Genomic DNA, 20,055 nt, shown 5'->3' on the forward strand with positions numbered 1-20,055 from the left:
CCTAAGTTAAATATAATTTAAATCTAAGAAAATAAATTAACTCTTATTAAATAAATTATTCCTATTTAAATCTAAATACTTACCTGTAAAATAAACCCTAATATAGCTACAATATAAATTATAATTATATTATAGCTATTTTAGGAATTATATTTATTTTACAGGTAACTTTGTATTTATTTTAACCAGGTACAATAGCTATTAAATAGTTAAGAACTATTTAATAGCTAAAATAGTTAAAATAATTACAAAATTACCTGTAAAATAAATCCTAACCTAAGTTACAATTAAACCTAACACTACACTATCAATAAATTAATTAAATAAAATACCTACAATTATCTACAATTAAACCTAACACTACACTATCAATAAATTAATTAAATACAATATCTACAAATAAATACAATGAAATAAACTAACTAAAGTACAAAAAATAAAAAAGAACTAAGTTACAAAAAATAAAAAAATATTTACAAACATTAGAAAAATATTACAACAATTTAAAACTAATTACACCTACTCTAAGCCCCCTAATAAAATAACAAAGACCCCCAAAATAAAAAAATGCCCTACCCTATTCTAAATTAAATAAGTTCAAAGCTCTTTTACCTTACCAGCTCTGAAAAGGGCCCTTTGCGGGGCATGCCCCAAAGAATTCAGCTCTTTTGCCTGTAAAAAAAAACATACAATACCCCCCCCAACATTACAACCCACCACCCACATACCCCTAATCTAACCCAAACCCCCCTTAAATAAACCTAACACTAAGCCCCTGAAGATCTCCCTACCTTGTCTTCACCTCACCGGGTCCCGATCTGTCCAGAAGAGCCTCCGATGTCTTGATCCAAGCCCAAGCGGGGGGCTGAAGAGTGACGTCCATCCTCGGGCTGAAGTCTGGATCCAAGTGGCGGCTGAAGAACTCCATCATCGGGCTGAAGTTGGAAGTCCATCATCGGGATGAAGTCTTCTATCAAGCCGCATCTTCAATCTTCTTTCTTCCGGAGCGGAGCGAGCCATCTTCTTCCAAGCCGATGCGGAACATCCTCTTCAACCGACACCTTCTAGCTGAATGACGGTTCCTTTAAATGACGTCATCCAAGATGGCGTCCCTCGAATTCCGATTGGCTGATAGGATTCTATCAGCCAATCGGAATTAAGGTAGGAATATTCTGATTGGCTGATGGAATCAGCCAATCAGAATCAAGTTCAATCCGATTGGCTGATCCGATCAGCCAATCAGATTGAGCTTGCATTCTATTGGCTGATAAGAACAGCCAATAGAATGCGAGCTCAATCTGATTGGCTGATCGGATCAGCCAATCGGATTGACCTTTATTCTGATTGGCTGATTCCATCAGCCAATCAGAATTTTCCTACCTTAATTCCGATTGGCTGATAGAATCCTATCAGCCAATCGGAATTCGAGGGAAGCCATCTTGGATGACGTCATTTAAAGGAACTGTCATTCGGCTAGTAGGCGTCGGTTGAAGAGGATGTTCCGCGTCGGCTTGGAAGAAGATGGCTCGCTCCGCTCCGGAAGAAAGAAGATTGAAGATGCGGCTTGATAGAAGACTTCGTCCCGATGATGGACTTCCGACTTCAGCCCGATGATGGAGTTCTTCAGCCGCCGCTTGGATCCAGACTTCAGCCCGAGGATGGATGTCACTCTTCAGCCCCCCGCTTGGGCTTGGATCAAGACTTCGGACCCTCTTCTGGACAGATCGGGACCCGGTGAGGTGAAGACAAGGTAGGAAGATCTTCAGGGGCTTAGTGTTAGGTTTATTTAAGGGGGGTTTGGGTTACATTAGGGGTATGTGGGTGGTGGGTTGTAATGTTGGGGGGGTATTGTATGTTTTTTTTACAGGCAAAAGAGCTGAATTCTTTGGGGCATGCCCCGCAAAGGGCCCTTTTCAGGGCTGGAAGGTAAAAGAGCTTTGTACTTTTTTATTTTAGAATAGGGTAGGGCATTTTTTTATTTTGGGGTCTTTGTTATTTTATTAGGGGGCTTAGAGTAGGTGTAATTAGTTTAAAATTGTTGTAATATTTTTCTAATGTTTGTAAATATTTTTTTATTTTTTGTAACTTAGTTCTTTTTTATTTTTTGTACTTTAGTTAGTTTATTTAATTGTAGTTATTTGTAGGTATTGTATTTAATTAATTTATTGCTAGTGTAGTGTTAGGTTTAATTGTAACTTAGGTTAGGATTTATTTTACCGGTAATTTTGTAATTATTTTAACTAGGTAGCTATTAAATAGTTCTTAACTATTTAATAGCTATTGTACCTGGTTAAAATAAATACAAAGTTGCCTGTAAAATAAATATTAATCCTAAAATAGCTACAATATAATTATAATTTATATTATAGCTATATTAGGGTTTATTTTACAGGTAAGTATTTAGATTTAAATAGGAATAATTTATTTAATAAGAGTTAATTTATTTCATTAGATTTAAATTATATTTAACTTAGGGGGGTGTTAGTGTTAGACTTAGCTTTAGGGGTTAAAACATTTATTAGAGTAGCGGTGAGCTCCGATCGGCAGATTAGGGGTTAATACTTGAAGTTAGGTGTCGGCGATGTTAGGGAGGGCAGATTAGGGGTTAATACTATTTATTATAGGGTTATTGAGGCGGGAGTGAGGCGGATTAGGGGTTAATAACTTTATTATAGTAGCGGTGCGGTCCGCTTGGTAGATTAGGGGTTAATAAGTGTAGGCAGGTGGAGGCGACATTGTGGGGGGCAGATTAGGGGTTTAATAAATATAATATAGGGGTCGGCGGTGTTAGGGGCAGCAGATTAGGGGTACACTGGGATAATGTAGGTAGCGGCGGTTTACGGAGCGGCAGATTAGAGGTTAAAAAAAATATGCAGGTGTCAGCGATAGCGGGGGCGGCAGATTAGGGGTTATTAAGTGTAAGGTTAGGGGTGTTTAGACTCGGGGTACATGTTAGAGTGTTAGGTGCAGACGTAGGAAGTGTTTCCCCATAGGAAATAATGGGGCTGCGTTAAGAGCTGAACGCGGCTTTTTTGCAGGTGTTAGGTTTTTTTTCAGCTCAAACTGCCCCATTGTTTCCTATGGGGGAATCGTGCACGAGCACGTTTTTGAAGCTGGCCGCGTCCGTAAGCACCGCTGGTATCTAGAGTTGCAGTGGCGTTAAATTATGCTCTACGCTCCCTTTTTGGAGCCTAACGCACTGAAAACCCTGCCATTATGTGAACTCTAAATACCAGCGGTATTTAAAAGGTGCGGGGGGAAAAAAAGCGGCCCTTTTCAGCAAATTCACTTAGGAATAAAAAAGAAATCTCCCATTGTTCCACTAAAATTTGTGAGCTAGCTGCTCCTAAGTGTGAGCTAGCTGCTAGCTGCTAAGTGAATTTGCTGAAAAGGGCCGATTTATGAAATTCAAGGCACATTTGGGGCCCTATATTTTTAAAATTCCACAGTAAAAAGTCTCCAAACTTAGTGATACCTTAGAGGGGTGATTGTGTGAGCTATCTGTGGTGAAATTTTAGTGGAACAATGGGAGATTTCTTTTTTATCCCAAAGTGAAATTTTTGGAAAGTGACTATTTTTGCAATTTGACGGACATTTGGGGCCCAATATTTTTAAAATTCCACAGTAAAAATACCCCAAACTTAGTGATACCGTAGAGGGGTCATTGTGTGAGCTAGCTGTGGTGAAATTTTAGTGGAACAATGGGAGATTTAATTTTTATTCCTAAGTGAATTTGCTGAAAAGGGGCGATTTATGAAATTCAAGGGACATTTGGGGCCCAATATTTTTAAAATTCCACAGTAAAAATGGTCCAAACTTAGTGATACCGTAGAGGGGTCATTGTGTGAGCTAGCTGTGGTGAAATTTTAGTGGAACAATGGGAGATTTCTTTTTTATTCCTAAATTAATTTGCTGAAAAGGGCCTATTTATGCAATTTGAGGGACATTTGGGGCCCAATATTTTTAAAATTCCACAGTAAAACGTCTCCAAACTTTGTGATATCATAGAGGGGTCATTGTGTGAGCTAGATGTGGTGACATTTTAGTGGAACAATGGGAGATTTCATTTTTATTCCTAAGTGAATTTGCTGAAAAGGGCCGATTTATGAAATTCAAGGGACATTTGGGGCCCAATATTTTTAAAATTCCACAGTAAAAATGGTCCAAACTTAGTGATACCGTAGAGGGGTCATTGTGTGAGCTAGCTGTGGTGAAATTTTAGTGGAACAATGGGAGATTTCTTTTTTATCCCAAAGTGAAAGTTTTGGAAAGTGACTATTTTTGCAATTTGACGGACATTTGGGGCCCAATATTTTTAAAATTCCACAGTAAAAATACCCCAAACTTAGTGATACATTAGAGGGGTCATTGTGTGAGCTAGCTGTGGTGAAATTTTAGTGGCACAATGGGAGATTTCTTTTTTATTCCTAAGTGAATTTGCTGAAAAGGGCCAATTTATGCAATTCGAGGGACATTTGGGGCCCAATATTTTTAAAATTCCACAGTAAAAATGGTCCAAACTTAGTGATACCATAGAGGGGTCATTGTGTGAGCTAGCTGTGGTGAAATTTTAGTGGAACAATGGGAGATTTATTTTTTATTCCTAAGTGAATTTGCTGAAAAGGGCCTATTTATGCAATTCGAGGGACATATGGGTCCCAATATTTTTAAAATTCCACAGTAAAAAGTCTCCAAACTTTGTGATATCATAGAGGGGTCATTGTGTGAGCTAGCTGTAGTGAAATTTTAGTGGAACAATGGGAGATTTCTTTTTTATTCCTAAGTGAATTTGCTGAAAAGGGCCGATTTATGAAATTCAAGGGACATTTGGGGCCCAATATTTTTAAAATTTCACAGTAAAAATGGTCCAAACTTAGTGATACCGTAGAGGGGTCATTGTGTGAGCTAGCTGTGGTGAAATTTTAGTGGAACAATGGGAGATTTCTTTTTTATTCCTAAATTAGTTTGCTGAAAAGGGCCTATTTATGCAATTCGAGGGACATATGGGTCCCAATATTTTTAAAATTCCACAGTAAAAAGTCTCCAAACTTTGTGATATTGTAGAGGGGTCATTGTGTGAGCTAGCTGTGGTGAAATTTTAGTGGAAGAATAGGAGATTTCTTTTTTATTCCTAAGTGAATTTGCTGAAAAGGGCCGATTTATGAAATTCAAGGGACATTTGGGGCCCAATATTTTTAAAATTCCACAGTAAAAATGGTCCAAACTTAGTGATACCGTAGAGGGGTCATTGTGTGAGCTAGCTGTGGTGAAACTTTAGTGGAACAATAGGAGATTTTTTTTTTTATCCCAAAGTGAAATTTTTGGAAAGTGACTATTTTTGCAATTTGACGGACATTTGGGGCCCAATATTTTTAAAATTCCACAGTAAAAATACCCCAAACTTAGTGATACCATAGAGGGGTCATTGTGTGAGCTAGCTGTGGTGAAATTTTAGTGGAACAATGGGAGATTTATTTTTTATTCCTAAGTGAATTTGCTGAAAAGGGCCTATTTATGCAATTCGATGGACATATGGGTCCCAATATTTTTAAAAAACCACAGTAAAAAGTCTCCAAACTTTGTGATATCGTAGAGGGGTCATTGTGTGAGCTAGCTGTGGTGAAATTTTAGTGGAACAATGGGAGATTTCTTTTTTATTCCTAAGTGAATTTGCTGAAAAGGGCCGATTTATGAAATTCAAGGGACATTTGGGGCCCAATATTTTTAAAATTTCACAGTAAAAATGGTCCAAACTTAGTGATACCGTAGAGGGGTCATTGTGTGAGCTAGCTGTGGTGAAATTTTAGTGGAACAATGGGAGATTTCTTTTTTATTCCTAAATTAATTTGCTGAAAAGGGCCTATTTATGCAATTCGAGGGACATATGGGTCCCAATATTTTTAAAATTCCACAGTAAAAAGTCTCCAAACTTTGTGATATCGTAGAGGGGTCATTGTGTGAGCTAGCTGTGGTGAAATTTTAGTGGAAGAATAGGAGATTTCTTTTTTATTCCTAAGTGAATTTGCTGAAAAGGGGCGATTTATGAAATTCAAGGGACATTTGGGGCCCAATATTTTTAAAATTCCACAGTAAAAATGGTCCAAACTTAGTGATACCGTAGAGGAGTCATTGTGTGAGCTAGCTGTGGTGAAATTTTAGTGGAACAATGGGAGATTTCTTTTTGATCCCAAAGTGAAATTTTTGGAAAGTGACTATTTTTGCAATTTGAGGGACATTTGGGGCCCAATATTTTTAAAATTCCACAGTAAAAATGGTCCAAACTTAGTGATACCTTAGAGGGGTCATTATGTGAGCTAGCTGTGGTGAAATTTTAGCGGAACAATGGGAGATTTCTTTTTTATTCCTAAGTGAATTTGCTGAAAAAAGCCGATTTATGAAATTCAAGGGACATTTGGGCCCAATATTTTTAAAATTCCACAGTAAAAATGGTCCAAACTTAGTGATACCGTAGACGGGTCATTGTGTGAGCTAGTTGTGGTGAAATTTTAGTGGAACAATGGGAGTTTTCATTTTTATTCCTAAGTGAATTTGCTGAAAAGGGCCGATTTATGAAATTCAAGGGACATTTGGGGCCCAATATTTTTAAAATTCCAAAGTAAAAATGGTCCAAACTTAGTGATACCTTAGAGGGGTCATTGTGTGAGCTAGCTGTGGTGAAATTTTAGTGGAACAATGGGAGATTTCTTTTTTATCCCAAAGTGAAATTTTTGGAAAGTGACTATTTTTGCAATTTGACCGACATTTGGGTCCCAATATTTTTAAAATTCCACAGTAAAAAGTCTCCAAACTTAGTGATACCTTAGAGGGGTCATTGTGTGAGCTAGCTGTGGTGAAATCTTAGTGGAACAATGGGAGATTTCTTTTTTATTCCTAAGTGAAATTGCTGAAAAGGGCCGATTTATGAAATTCAAGGCACATTTGGGACCCTATATTTTTAAAATTCCACAGTAAAAACTCTCCAAAATGTGTGATATCGTAGAGGGGTCATTGTGTGAGCTAGCTGTGGTGAAATTTTAGTGGAACAATGGGAGATTTCTTTTTTATTCCTAAGTGTATTTGCTGAAAAGGGCCGATTTATGAAATTCAAGGGACATTTGGGGCCCAATATTTCTAAAATTCCACAGTAAAAATGGTCCAAACTTAGTGATACCATAGAGGGGTCATTGTGTGAGCTAGCTGTGGTGAAATTTTAGTGGAACAATGGGAGATTTATTTTTTATTCCTAAATTAATTTGCTGAAAAGGGCCTATTTATGCAATTCGAGGGACATATGGGTCCCAATATTTTTAAAATTCCACAGTAAAAAGTCTCCAAACTTTGTGATATCATAGAGGGGTCATTGTGTGAGCTAGCTGTGGTTAAATTTTAGTGGAACAATGGGAGATTTCATTTTTATTCCTAAGTGAATTTGCTGAAAAGGGCAGATTTATGAAATTCAAGGGACATTTGGGGCCCAATATTTTTAAAATTCCAAAGTAAAAATGGTCCAAACTTAGTGATACCTTAGAGGGGTCATTGTGTGAGCTAGCTGTGGTGAAATTTTAGTGGAACAATGGGAGATTTCTTTTTTATCCCAAAGTGAAATTTTTGGAAAGTGACTATTTTTGCAATTTGACCGACATTTGGGTCCCAATATTTTTAAAATTCCACAGTAAAAAGTCTCCAAACTTAGTGATACCTTAGAGGGGTCATTGTGTGAGCTAGCTGTGGTGAAATCTTAGTGGAACAATGGGAGATTTCTTTTTTATTCCTAAGTGAAATTGCTGAAAAGGGCCGATTTATGAAATTCAAGGCACATTTGGGACCCTATATTTTTAAAATTCCACAGTAAAAACTCTCCAAAATGTGTGATATCGTAGAGGGGTCATTGTGTGAGCTAGCTGTGGTGAAATTTTAGTGGAACAATGGGAGATTTCTTTTTTATTCCTAAGTGTATTTGCTGAAAAGGGCCGATTTATGAAATTCAAGGGACATTTGGGGCCCAATATTTCTAAAATTCCACAGTAAAAATGGTCCAAACTTAGTGATACCATAGAGGGGTCATTGTGTGAGCTAGCTGTGGTGAAATTTTAGTGGAACAATGGGAGATTTATTTTTTATTCCTAAATTAATTTGCTGAAAAGGGCCTATTTATGCAATTCGAGGGACATATGGGTCCCAATATTTTTAAAATTCCACAGTAAAAAGTCTCCAAACTTTGTGATATCATAGAGGGGTCATTGTGTGAGCTAGCTGTGGTTAAATTTTAGTGGAACAATGGGAGATTTCATTTTTATTCCTAAGTGAATTTGCTGAAAAGGGCCGATTTATGAAATTCAAGGGACATTTGGGGCCCAATATTTTTAAAATTCCACAGTAAAAATGGTCCAAACTTAGTGATACATTAGAGGGGTCATTGTGTGAGCTAGCTGTGGTGAAATTTTAGTGGAACAATGGGAGATTTCTTTTTTATCCCAAAGTGAAATTTTTGGAAAGTGACTATTTTTGCAATTTGACGGACATTTGAGGCCCAATATTTTTAAAATTCCACAGTAAAAATACCTCAAACTTAGTGATACCATAGAGGGGTCATTGTGTGAGCTAGCTGTGGTGAAATTTTAGTGGAACAATGGGAGATTTCTTTTTTATTCCTAAGTGAATTTGCTGAAAAGGGCCGATTTATGAAATTCAAGGCACATTTGGGGCCCTATATTTTTAAAATTCCACAGTAAAAACTCTCCAAAATGTGTGATATCGTAGAGGGGTCATTGTGTGAGCTAGCTGTGGTGAAATTTTAGTGGCACAATGGGAGATTTCTTTTTTATTCCTAAGTGAATTTGCTGAAAGAAGCCGATTTATGAAATTCAAGGGACATTTGGGGCCCAATATTTTTAAAATTCCTCAGTAAAAATGGTCCAATCTTAGTGATACCGTAGAGGGGTCATTGTGTGAGCTAGCTGTGGTGAAATTTTAGTGGAACAATGGGAGATTTCTTTTTTATTCCTAAGTGAATTTGCTGAAAAGGGCCAATTTATGCAATTTGAGGGACATTTGGGGCCCAATGTTTTTAAAATTCCACAGTAAAAACTCTCCAAAATTTATGATATCGTAGAGGGGTCATTGTGTGAGCTAGCTGTGGTGAAAATGTAGTGGCACAATGGGAGATTTTGTTTTTATCCCTAAGTGAAATTGCTTGAAAGTGATGATTTTTGCAATTTTAGGGACGTTTGGGGCCCTATATTTTTAAAATTCCACACTAAAAAGTTTCCATACTTTGTGATATTTTAGTGGGGTCATTGTTTGAACTAGCTGTGGTGAAAATGTAGTGGCACAATGGGGAATTTTGTTTTTAACGCTTAGAGAAATGCTGGAATATGACTTTTTTTTACATTTGAGTGACATTTATAACAAAAATGCTTGTGGTATTCATTAAAACATTTCTTATTAGCATATATGTATGGTACAGCCTTTAATAGTCTTAAGAAAGTACTAACAAATAAGTGTCTGATAGCTTTACTACTGTTTTAAACCTGTCTGATAGCTCCAAAACAGTGTCTGATAGCTTGACTTGGATTTTTAAACTGTCTGATAGCTTGACTCCAGTCATTACTGTGCAGTTAATTTTGAGTTCAGTACATGCAGCTGCATGTGTGAGGGTCTGGAATCCACTAAAAACGTTCCTAGAAGGCTTCATTTGGTATCATATACCCCCCTGGGATTGGTGAAGTTGCAGCAAAGGCTGTGGCTGGGACTGTAAGGGGGTTAAAATGAAAAACGGCTCCGGTTTCCACATTTTAAGGGTTAACAGCTTGAAAATTGGGGTGCAATACTTTGAATGTATTAAGACACTGTGGTGAAAATTTGGATAATTCCTTCATAGTTTTTCACATATTCAGTAATAAAGTGTGCCCTGTTTAACATTTAAAGAGACAGTAACGGTTTTGTTTTAAAACGTTTTTTGTGCTTTATTAACCAGTTTAAGCCTGTTTAACATGTCTGTACCTTCAGATAGATCATGTTCTGTATGTATGGTAGCCAATGTGGTTCCCCCTTCAAATATAGTGTGATAATTGTGCCATTGCGTCCAAACAAAGTAAGGACAGAACTGTCACAAATTGTAAAGTTGCCCAGGATGATTCCTCAGATGAAGGAAGTAGACATAGTTCTACATCATCTCCTTCTGTGTCTATACCAGTTATGCCCACACAGGCGACCCCTAGTACTTCTAGCGCGCCAATGCTTGTTACTATGCAGTAATTGACGGCAGTAATGGATAACTCCATAGCTAATATTTTATCCAAAATGCCAGCATTTCAGAGAAAGCGCGATTGCTCTGTTTTAAACACTGTAGAGCAGGAGGGCGCTGATGATAATTTTTCTGTCATACCCTCACACCAATCTGAAGTGGCAGTGAGGGAGGGTTTGTCAGATGGGGAAATTTCTGATACAGGAAGAATTTCTCAGCAGGCAGAACCTGATGATGTGACATTTAAATTTAAATTAGAGCATCTCTGCGCATTACTTAAGGAGGTGCTATCTACTCTGGATGATTGTGACAATCTGGTCAACCCAGAAAAATTGTGCAAGATGGAGAGTTCCTTGAGGTCCCGGTGCACCCTGATGCTTTTCCGATACCTAAACGGGTGGCGGACATAGTGAATAAGGAGTGGGAGAAGCCAGGCATACCTTTTGTCCCTCCTCCTATATTTAAGAAATTGTTCCCTATGGTCGACCCCAGGAAGGACACATGGCAAACAGTCCCTAAGGTCGAGAGGGAGTTTTCTACTCTAGCCAAGCGCACGACCATTCCTATTGAGGACAATTGTGCTTTCAAAGATCCTATGGATAAAAAATTGGAGGGTTTGCTTAAAAAGATTTTTGTACAGCAAGGTTACCTCCTTCAACCTATTTCGTGCATTATTCCTGTCACTACAGCGGCGTGGTTCTGGTTCGAGGAACTGGAAAAGTCGCTCAGTAGGGAGACTCAGTATGAGGAAGTCATGGACAGAATTTACGCACTTAAGTTAGCTAATTCCTTTATTTTAGACGCCGCTTTGCAGTTAGCGAGGTTAGCGGCAAAAAATTCAGGGTTTACAATTGTGGCGCGCAGAGCACTCTGGCTAAAGTCTTGGTCGGCGGATGTATCTTCCAAGACAAAATTGCTTAATACCCCTTTCAAAGGTAAGACCCCTTTTGGGCCAGAATTGAAAGAGATTATTTCAGTCATCACTGGGGGAAAGGGCCATGCCCTCCCACAAGATAAACCTTTCAAGGCTAAGAATAAGTCCAATTTTCGTTCCTTTCGCAATTTCAGGAACGGACCGGCTTCCAACTCGGCAGCCTCTAGACAAGAGGGTAACGCTTCCCAGACTAAACCAGCTTGGAAATCAATGCAAGGCTGGAACAAGGGTAAACAGGCCAAGAAACCTGCTGCTGCTACCAAGACAGCATGAAGAGGTAGCCCCCGATCCGGAACCGGATCTAGTAGGGGGCAGACTCTCTCTCTTTGCTCAGGCTTGGGCAAGAGATGTTCAGGATCCCTGGGCACTAGAAATAGTCTCTCAGGGTTATCTTCTAGAATTCAAGGAACTACCCCCAAGGGGAAGGTTCCACATGTCTCACTTATCTTCAAACCAAGTAAAGAGACAGGCATTCTTACATTGTGTAGAAGACCTGTTAAAGATGGGAGTGATACTCCCAGTTCCAACTGTGGAACAAGGTCAGGGGTTTTACTCAAATCTGTTTGTAGTTCCCAAAAAAAAGAGGGAACTTTCAGACCAATTCTGGATTTAAAAATTCTAAACAAATTTCTCAGAGTGCCATCGTTCAAAATGGAAACTATTCGAACGATTTTACCTACAATCCAGGAGGGTAAATTTATGACTACCGTGGATCTAAAGGATGCGTATCTGCATATTCCTATCCACAAAGATCATCATCAGTTCCTAAGGTTCGCCTTTCTGGACAAACATTACCTATTGTGGCTCTCCCATTCGGACTAGCCACTGCTCCAAGGATTTTCACAAAGGTGCTCGGGTCCCTTCTAGCGGTTCTAAGACCCAGGGGCATTGCAGTGGCACCTTACTTGGACGACATCCTAATTCAAGCGTCGTCTCTTTCAAAGACAAAGGCTCACACAGACATTGTTCTAGCCTTTCTCAGATCTCACGGGTGGTAGGTGAACATAGAAAAAAGTTCCCCGTCTCCGTCAACAAGAGTCCCTTTCTTGGGAACAATAATAGATTCTTTAGAAATGAAGATTTTCCTGACAGATGTCAGAGAGTCAAAGCTTCTAAACGCTTGTCAAGTTCTTCACTCTGTTCTACGGCCTTCCATAGCTCAGTGCATGGAAGTAGTAGGGTTGATGGTTGCAGCAATGGACATAGTTCCTTTTGCGCAAATTCATCTAAGACCATTACAACTGTGCATGCTCAAACAGTGGAATGGGGACTATACAGACTTGTCTCCAGTGATTCAAGTAGATCAGAAGACCAGAGACTCACTCCGTTGGTGGCTGACTCAGGATCACCTGTCCCAGGGAATGAGCTTCCGCAGACCAGAGTGGATCATTGTCACGACCGACGCCAGTCTATTAGGCTGGGGCGCGGTCTGGGATTCCCTGAAAGCTCAGGGTCTATGGTCTCGGGAAGAGTCTCTTCTCCCGATAAACATCCTGGAACTGAGAGCGATATTCAATGTTCTCCGGGCTTGGCCTCAACTAGCAAAGGCCAGATTCATAAGATTCCAATCAGACAACATTACGACTGTTGCTTACTTCAACCATCAGGGGGGAACAAGGAGTTCCCTGGCGATGAGAGAGGTGACCAAGATCATCAAATGGGCGGAGGATCACTCCTACCACCTGTCTGCGATCCACATCCCAGGAGTGGAAAACTGGGAGGCGGATTATCTGAGTCGTCAGACCTTTCATCCGGGGGAGTGGGAACTCCACCCGGAGGTGTTTGCCCAGTTGACCCAATTATGGGGCATTCCAGACATGGATCTGATGGCGTCTCGTCAGAACTTCAAGGTTCCTTGCTACGGGTCCAGATCCAGGGATCCCAAGGCGACTTTAGTGGATGCATTAGTGGCGCCTTGGACTTTTAACCTAGCTTATGCGTTTCCACCGTTCCTTCTCATTCCCAGGCTGGTAGCCAGGATCAAACAGGAGAAGGCCTCGGTGATTTTGATAGCTCCTGCGTGGCCACGCAGGACTTGGTATGCAGACCTGGTGAATATGTCATCGGCTCCACCATGGAAGCTACCTTTGAGACAGGATCTTCTAGTACAAGGTCCATTCGAACATCCAAATCTAGTTTCTCTCCAGCTGACTGCTTGGAAATTGAACGCTTGATTTTGTCTAAGCGTGGATTTTCGGATTCTGTGATAGATACTCTGGTACAAGCCAGAAAACCTGTGACTAGAAAGATTACCATAAAATATGGAAAAGATATATCTGTTGGTGTGAATCCAAGGGATTCTCATGGAGTAAGATTAAAATTCCTAGGATCCTTTCCTTTCTCCAAGAAGGTTTGGATAAGGGATTATCAGCGAGTTCTCTAAAAGGACAGATTTCTGCTTTATCTGTCTTGTTACACAAACGACTGGCAGCTGTGCCAGATGTTCAAGCTTTTGTTCAGGCTTTGGTCAGGATCAAGCCTGTTTACAGACCCTTGACTCCTCCCTGGAATCTAAATTTGGTTCTTTCAGTTCTTCAAGGGGTTCCGTTTGAACCCTTACATTCCATAGATATCAAGTTGTTATCTTGGAAAGTTCTGTTTTTTGTTGCTATTCTTCTGCTAGAAGAGTTTCTGAATTATCTGCTCTGCAGTGTAATCCGCCCTATCTGGTGTTCCATTCAGATAAGGTTGTTTTGCGTACTAAACCTGGTTTCCTTCCAAAGGTTGTTTCCAACAAGAATATTAACCAGGAAATAGTTGTGCCTTCTTTGAGTCCGAATCCAGTTTCAAAGAAGGAATGCTTGTTACACAATTTAGATGTAGTCCGTGCTTTAAAGTTCTATTTAGAAGCAACAAAGGATTTCAGACAAACGTCTTCTCTGTTTGTAGTTTATTCTGGCAAGAGGAGAGGTCAAAAAAGCTACTGCTACCTCTCTTTCCTTTTGGCTGAAAAGCATCATACTATTGGCTTACGAGACTGCCGGACGGCAGCCTCCTGAACGAATCACAGCTCACTCTACTAGGGCTGTGGCTTCCACATGGGCCTTCAAGAACGAGGCTTCTGTTGATCAGATATGTAAGGCAGCGACCTGGTCTTCTCTGCACACTTTGTCCAAATTCTACAAATTTGATACTTTTGCTTCTTCGGAGGCTATTTTTGGGAGAAAGGTTTTGCAAGCCGTGGTGCCTTCTGTTTAGGTAACCTGATTTGCTCCCTCCCTTCATCCGTGTCCTAAAGCTTTGGTATTGGTTCCCACAAGTAATGGATGACACCGTGGACCGGACACACCAATGTTGGAGAAAACAGAATTCATGCTTACCTGATAAATTACTTTCTCCAACGGTATGTCCGGTCCACGGCCCGCCCTGGTTTTTTAATCAGGTTTGAAGAATTTCTTTCTCTATACACTACAGTCACCACGGCACACTATAGTTTCTCCTTTTTTTCTCCTAACCGTCGGTCGAATGACTGGGGGGGGCGGAGCCTGGGAGGGACTATATGGACAGCTCTTGCTGTGTGCTCTCCTTGCCTTTCCCTGTGGGGGAGGAGAATATCCCACAAGTAATGGATGACACCGTGGACCGGACACACCGTAATTTATCAGGTAAGCATAAATTCTGTTTTGCGCTCTCTCTTCCTCCCTCTCTTTTGCGCTCTCTCTCCCCCCCTCTTTTGTGCTCTCTCTGCCCCCTCTCTTTTGCTCTCCCTCTCTCTCCCCCCTCTCTCTCTCTCTCCCCCCTCTCTCTCCCCCTCTCTCTCTTCCCCCTCTCTCCCCCTCTATCCCCCTTTCTCCCCCCGTCTCCCCCCCTCTCTCCCCCCTCTCTCCCCCCTCTCTCTCCCCCCTCTCTCTCCCCCCCTCTCTCTCCCCCCTCTCTCCCCCCTCTCTCTCCCCCCCCTCTCTCTCCCCCTCTCTTTCCCCCCCCTCTCTCCCCTTCTCTCTCTCCCCCTCTCTATCTCTCTCCCCTCTCTATCTCTCCCCCCTCTATCGCGCGACCGTGCCCGGCCATGCCCCCTTCACGTCCGGCCATGCCCCCTTCGTGGCCATCCACGCCCCCTTCACGTCGACCACGCCCCCACTCATGCCAGGCCACGCCCACTTCTGTCACAGATCAGCTAGGGACTCAAAGGCCAGGTGTGTTTGTCCTCGCACTGTCTCTACTGCACATGACAGCTTCGGACAAACACACTTGGCCTTTTATTATATAGGATTCCCCCGCTTTGCATAACCAAAACAGTTACAATAAAACACTTTTTACCCCTGTAATTACCTTGTTTCTAAGCCTCTGCAAACTGCTCCCTTATTTCAGTTCTTTTAACAGACTTGCATTTTAGCCAATCAGTGCTGACTCGTTGGTACAGTAAGGGAAAAAATATTTGATCCCCTGCTGATTTTGTATGTTTGCCCACTGACAAAGAAATGATCAGTCTATCATTTTAATGGTAGGTTTATTTAAACAGTGAGAGACAGAATAAAAACACAATTTCTAGAAAAATGCATTTCAAAAAAGTTATACATTGATTTGCATTTTAATGAGTGAAATACATATTTGACCCCTTTGCAAAACATGACTTAGTGCTTGGTGGCAAAACCCTTGTTTGCAATCACAGAGGTCAGACGTTTCTTGCAGTTGGCCACCAGGTTTGCACACATCTCAGGATGTTGTCCCACTCCTCTTTGCAGATCCTCTCCAAGTTATTAAAGGGACATAAAACAAGCTGGGATACAGAAAAATGTAATAATATGTACTTGAATTACTTTACCTGCAAATTTATATGGCAGTGCCATTAACCCTTTCTTTTTAGATTCTGAATTGTAAAGCTCTAACCCCCCACACATTTCCTTCTATGGCTGTATCTATATCTATTGTTATTTTGGTAGAATGCAAAAGTGCATAGGGATTATCTGCTGGAGCATGCATAGAACTCAGTTGAAATACAATGCCTGTCTAAACACTGATAAGGGGGGGGGGAATTCTTTGTAATTCATTTTGCTTATTTTTGAAAATTATTTTAAAATACTTGCCAGCAATTTTAAAAAAATGTTTTTTTGCAAACTATTTTTAATTAATTAGCCCTTTTAGGATATGCACAGATCTCAACCTGTTTTATGTCCCTTTACGGTTTCAAGTCTGACGTTTGGCATCTTGAACCTTCAGCTCCCTCCACAGATTTTCTATGGGATTAAGGTCTGGAGACTGGCTAGGCCACTCCAGAACCTTAATGTGCTTCTTCTTGAGCCACTCCTTTGTTGCCTTGGTCGTGTGTTTTGGGTCAATATCATGCTGGAATACTCATCCATGACCCATTTTCAATGCCCTGGCTGAGGGAAAGAGGTCCTCACCCAAGATTTGACGGTACATGGCACCATCCATTGTCCCTTTGATGCGGTGAAGTTGTCCTGTTTCCTTAGCAGAAAAACACCACCAAAGCATAATGTTTCCATCTCCATGTTTGACAGTGGGGATAGTGTTCTTGTGGTCATAGGCAGCATTCCTCCTCCTCCAAACATGGCAAGTTGAGTTGATGCTAAACAGCTAGATTTTGGTCTCATCTGACCACAACCCTTTCACCCAGTTCTCCTCTGAATCATTCAGATGTTCATTTGCAAACTTCAGACAGCCTGTACATGTGTTTTCTTAAGCAGGGGGACCTTGCGGGCACTGCAGGATTTCAGTCCTTCACAGCGAGCATGTTACCAATTGTTTTCTTGGTGACTATGGTCCCAGCTGCCTTGAGATCATTGACAAGATCCTCCCGTGTAGTTCTGGTCTGATTCCTCACCGTTCTCATAATCAATGAAAGTCCATGAGGTGAGATCTGGCATGGAGCCGCAGACCGAGGGAGATTGACAATTATTTTGTGTTTCTTCCATTCAAGAATAATCACACCAACTGTTGTCACCTTCTCACCAAGCTGTTTCGTGATGGTCTTGTAGCCCATTCCAGCTGTATGTAGGTCTACAATCTTGTCCCTGACATCCTTGGACAGCTCTTTTGTCTTGGCCATGGTGGAAAGTTTGGAATCTGATTGATTGCTTCTGTGGACAGGTGTCTTTTATACAGGTAACAAGCTGAGATTAGGAGTACTCCCTTTAAGTTCTCCTAATCTCAGCTCATTACCTGTATAAAAGACACCTGTGAGCCAGAAATCATGCTAATTGATAGGGGATCAAATACTTATTTCACTCATTAAATTGCAAATCAATTTATAACTTTTTCTGAATTTTGTTGTTATTCTATCTCTCACTGTACAAATAAACCTACCATTAAAATTATAGACTGATCATTTCTTTGTCAGCGGGCAAATGTACAAAATCAGAAGGGGATCAAATAATTTTTTTCATCACTGTAACTTCACGTGCGTGAGCTCATTGTTATCTATATGAAACACATGAACTAACACCCTCTATTGGCGAAAAACTTTCAAAATGCATTCAGATTGAGGCGGCCTTCAAAGTCTAAGAAATTAGAAAATGAACCTCCTAGGTTTAGCTTTCAACTAAGAATACCAAGAGAACAAAGCAAAATTAGTGATAAAAGTAAATTGGAAAGTTGTTTAAAATTACATGCCCTATCTGAATCATGAGAGTTTTTTTGGACTTGACTGTCCCTTTAAGGTCAGGTGGTAATAAGCTCTTGCTAATAATATGCAAAGAGATAGAGCTGCGTTTAACCAGGAATGGACAACAGCACAGTAGTTTTTACTAGAAAGATACCAATGGCACTACTTAGCACCAGAGATCCAAGGTGGGTATATAATTAATACACCATAGATTAGGAGATATAAGGTCCCAAAATAGTCTATGTACCTGATAAAAAATATTTACTAAATATTTACTAAAGTAGTGGCAAGAACCTACTAAAAATGGTTTATATTTATAGCACTCTAGGTCCAACAAATTAATAATAATGAGACTGCATTCACATTTGTTGTGTAGTTTCACGTGACATTAAAACATAGCCTTTATGTACATTCAATTTAAAAATGGGAAAAAAACAACTTAAAAACAGTCCCTCTGACATCTGATTATTTAAGTTTAAATAATATAGCTTTAAATATGCTTAAATAATTTATCCCAAAATAGGGAATATGAAAAGAGGAAAAGGGTAGTGTGACATCAGACTAAAGTTCCTCTGTCTGTAATGATAGTAGAAGTCCCAACAGTCATTATTAGACCAAACATATTTGGCATTAAAGTGATAATACTATACTACTATTCCATAAATAAGTTACAAGCTTCAGCTTATAGCATTCAAAATTGGTAAGTGAACCAATAATATACCACTTGCATGGGAGTAAGCCTAGTATTAAATGATCATGCTGCGTTAATATTATGTATCATTATTTATAAGGCTTAACAAAGTGGGCAAAATAAATAGTACAAATAAGCAGTGGCTATAGTTCATATTGATAGATATAAATGTCTTCTATTATCAAAAAACACCCTCTGGCAAATATAATCGCTAGCTTAAACGTAGCAAAATGTCTCCAAATTAGTGTAACTGTTGCGTGATTATGTTTGGCTTAACGCCCAGAAATAAGTTGCAAATTTACCAAGTTGCCTTGCAATCTCGGCAGCCGTTGGTTAAATAAATATTGCCCAGTAATAGAAAGCTTACACTATTTTGTAGCTGCTAGGATGTTAACGGCACTTGATATTAATCCAAATGAATGTGAAATTTATGTAAAACCATTTATAGCATTATAATATTAATGAAATTAGCCAATTGCTAATGCAAATTGAGAAATCTAAGCCCATTTGTTAAGGGATACACATCCCTAGGCATGGATTAGCCCCCAACACCTTATAAATAACCTGTTTTTTAACATGGAAGATTGCTATTGATTACAGTCTCTTAGGTGCCATAGTGCACTTATCTACTGAGTAGTGGGAATTTACTTGTGTTCCAGTTTTAGTGACAGACAACATATACATGGTATATATATATATAACTAATGAGTGCCTAACCAGGATTTCAGATGATCACTGAGCATGTGCACAAAGTGTTGATTTTTTGGAGTTAAAGACTATTTACATACACAATAAAGTAGTATGCTGATGCTGCACTGTCCCAGCATAATACTGACTGTATCAGTTTGCTTATTGGCTGAATAAAAGATCTCCCACGTGTTAATGGTCACAGACACAAGCACATGAAAACCAGCACTAATCTATTTTTTCTTTTGAACATTAATTTTATAAAAATGAATAATACTTATACAATTTAGAATAACTTCTATTACATGCAACTTAAAAAAAAAAGTTTAATGTTACTTTAAGTATAAAAATAAATGTTCTTCAGTGTAGTTTCTGACATTGCACTTCCTATCTTCTGGATAATCACAATTGTTTGATAATTATTTGCATGATAACAGCTTTCAATGTCATCATGATCACAGGCATTTTCACCAACTGCAGCACGTTTTACATTATTATTGTTTTGGTATTGTTCTATACTTAACATGGGCCGCTCTCAGTGTGTCACAGCCTTTAGAAGGGACTCCTCAACACACAGGCCCTTTAACCTGTGAGTACTAAATCCACCAAATGGCCTTTTGATTTTTGGATTACAATGCAGATTTCTATTCTGGGCTAGATTATGAGTAAGCTTTTTTCTTTTAAGATGGACTACAAGTAAACTTTTTGCACTCGTTAGGTACCGTGTGTATTACAAGTTAAAAGTAAAAAGTTTTTGCACATGCGTGAACCTGACGTGCACAAAAAAATGAAGTTAGAATATACCGACTGCCATAACGTATTCCCCCTTATACTTCAATGGACGTGAAAAAAAACAAAACCCTTGTACGCAAACCCGATCGCATTTTCTCAAGGGCGCTAACCCAGTGGGAAATATTATTTCACATTCCAATGTT

The sequence above is a fragment of the Bombina bombina genome, chromosome 4, assembly GCF_027579735.1.
Source record: "Bombina bombina isolate aBomBom1 chromosome 4, aBomBom1.pri, whole genome shotgun sequence".
In the NCBI taxonomy this organism is placed as follows: domain Eukaryota; kingdom Metazoa; phylum Chordata; class Amphibia; order Anura; family Bombinatoridae; genus Bombina; species Bombina bombina.